This window comes from Dipteris shenzhenensis, chromosome 2 (genome assembly GCF_047967505.1).
Source record: "Dipteris shenzhenensis isolate YYH24624 ecotype China chromosome 2, Dip_SZ_1.0, whole genome shotgun sequence".
In the NCBI taxonomy this organism is placed as follows: Eukaryota; Viridiplantae; Streptophyta; class Polypodiopsida; order Gleicheniales; family Dipteridaceae; genus Dipteris; species Dipteris shenzhenensis.
Window position 1 is genome coordinate 65,313,317 of NC_141597.1, and position 3,325 is coordinate 65,316,641.

Consider the following 3,325-nt stretch of genomic DNA (forward strand, 5'->3'; position numbering starts at 1 on the left):
CACGGATAAAAAAAGCTTCACTCATAAAGCTGGTGCAGATTCAAAAACCTTGAAAAGTTGATAATCCTATTGAGGATGGTGTAAATTGCACCATGGCCTTTAGGGCATTAGGGGCAAATGGTTCTCCACATGTTAGCATGGATCAACCCATAGTCTATCACCGATGCTTTCACCTTTGACATAGATCATACCTTGGGCTTCCTTCAGTAGTACAGATCAGTAGATCAGTCTTCAAGACACTCCAGCATTGTCTCACTCATGCCGCATCGCACAACCCTTGAATCCAGTAATCACCACCTCTTTCAATCAGTAGATCATTCCTTAGCATTAGGACATTAGTGCAGTCCTGCCCCACCAGTACAGTGGATATCAATAGGTTCAACCATAGCGCAACCTAGGGAGACTCAGTGTTTTAGCATGCACTTATGGCTGTAGTATGTAGTCCTTACTTATGGTTGTAGTATGTAGTCCTTTACTTAATGTAGATCAATGGTTGTAGTATGTAGTCCTTACTTAATATAGATCAGTGGTTGGAGCTAGGATTTCAACACATCGGTCCCTACATCAGCATTGGGCACCTCATATGCCTCAGGGATATCTTATTTTTTTCCAGTTATATACCAAGCTTCTAGGCCTTTATAATATCATCTTCACCTTGAGCTTATGACAGATGCTGCATCCCATGCCGATGGATGTTTAGCCATGCACACATTAGATGACCTTTAGCTCATGACAATTGAGCATACAAGTTTGACAGGTTATCGTACCTTATTAGTTTTATGGGCCTATTCTTCAGTAGAGTAGCGTATCACACTTGCACCTTTGGCCCCAGCTTTTATGCAGCCCTTGGATCATTCTGTCCACATTGACTATGCAGTCCTCTTCGACCTTACATCATTTGACAGAGATTACACTTCTACTGCAACATACCTCACATATTGCTGTCAGTTCTTTTGGGTTGGTGACACCCTCGTATGTCACAACCTATCGGATTCTTTCTCCATAGCTACATCGACTAGCTTCACATCCGGATGCCTCTTCCACAGAGTAGCGGCACAGTCCATGGTGACTCATGACATGTTCAACATGCAGCCATATACATAGTCATTCACATAGTCATCTTTCGATTGACCAGTCTTTGATCTAGGTGGACTTCACTTTCGACATATTTCCTTCCTCTCCCTTTCGGCCTATCTTCTGGGTTTTATTCCTAAAGGAGAAGGATTAAACTTAAGAGGGGGAAATCCACGTTGTACAAGATCTTATAAGTTGTATTCATTGTACATGCTTTCACTACGTAGTCACTGTGCTCACATTTACACGTACTACTCTGATTTCTTTTCAGCTTTGGATGCTATCATAAGCACCACCACAAACAAGTCTTGTACATGCACCCTCTACTTACCAATGCAATTTAGGATCAGGTGTTGAGGATGGTGTAGATTGCACCATATCTCTAGGGCATTAGGGGCAAACCCTATCCCAAATCCTAACCCTAACCCTAACCCTAACCCTAGCCCTAACCCTAACACGTAAGGGGTTCACATGTACATCTTTATGTTCATGTTCAATATAACTTAGTGTACAAGTAGCTATATTGTGTGTACTCTCTCCCTCCCTCCCTCTCTCTCTCTCTCTCTCTCTCTCTCTCTCTCTCTCTCTCTCTCTCTCTCTTCCCCTCTCTCACTTTCGCTATCAAATCCAAGATGAAAAATAACAAGAACATTTAAAGATTATAACTCCCTAGTTAATGAAAAGGTTTTTCAAAATCCATGGAGAAACAGACATGTATCTTCTACTTATTCAAGAAAAGAGAGACAATTTGGGGTTACATCTCCTTGTCCATTTGGCACTCTTAGCCTAATAGCTATGGATGACCTCACTGAAGAAGAAAGTGAGATTACTACACAAAGACACCATTCTCTGCCACTTCTTGATAGCTCACCACTAAAGCCCAATGAAATTCCATATGCAAACCCTTATATTCCTAAGAGACAGAGGGAAATATATTTAGCATAGGTGAATAACAAAGCATGGAAATTTGGTGATTACTCACTCTTAGCATCAATTTCTATTAACATGTAATAATTGGGGACTTCAAAAAATAAGGAAGAGAATTTAAAGAGCACTGCAAAGATTTAGCAAAGGCATAAGAATATGTGATCAATGAGGACTACAAGTTGATAGTAGGCTTCAATATGAGCGCTTTCGATGCTGATCAATGTGAATATCCATATGGCATGTTCTCACATGTCAAAACTTGTAAGATAGATAGTGAGTAAAAACAAAAGAAACATCAAGCTAGGAACGAGGATACCTCATGCCCGGCTACTTCATCTAGCATATTATCCATGTATGATAGAGGGAAGAGATCTGGCCACATTCAACTTGCAGTAATCTACACAAATCCGTAATTTCTTATTCTTCTTCAACACAATGACAATAGGAGAAATCCATTCTGAGTTCTCGATCGATGCAATGAATCCCACCTACAGCAAGCGCTCCAGCTCCTCTCGCACTTGCTTGGCCACGTACAGATTCATGTGATAACACTGTATCTTTGTCGAAGTCACATTCGGCTTGAGGTTGACCCAATGCAGGTAAAATTTTAGATCCAGTCCTTTCATATCAACATAATCCCATGTGAACACATTGGAGAAATCCTTCACTAGGGCTATCAGTTCGCTACAAAAATTGACAGTCAACAACATGCTAATTTTGACTGGCTTAGATGCGCCATCATCCCCTAGATATACCGTATCTAGAGCATCTTCTTGCACCGGTGTGACATAGCTCATGCGTTCCTTGAACTCTCTCTCCTAGTCTAGGAGATCCTGCAGATCCATATCTGCTACTGCTTGTTGGGGCTCAGTCACTCCTTTGGAACTGTACTGATTGAACCCACCAGAAGACTCTGATGCATGTATCTGCCTTCCACATCAATAGTGAATATCGGAACCAACTTTGGATTTGATTTGAGAAAGGCTTCCTCCTCCAGTCTGTCAGCCATCCTCGTCATCCTCTAGTCTGTCAGCTATGTTCACCTTCTCAGCCTAACACGAGTCGTACCGCACCTACCAAAGGTGCCACCACTCTCATTGTGACCCAACTTTCTTCTTGCCTCTCTGCATGAAGATGACATTTTGATCCCAGTTCTGCTCGACCTTTGCTTGTCGCCACAACCAGGGCCTGCCCAAGAGTACACTATACTCCGATGTCGAGGCTTTCATATTGAGCACCATGAATGAGACCACGAACGAGATGCCTGCCACCTCCAAGACCACTGCCCGTAAGATTTCGAGTGGTCAAACTCGGCATTGATCAA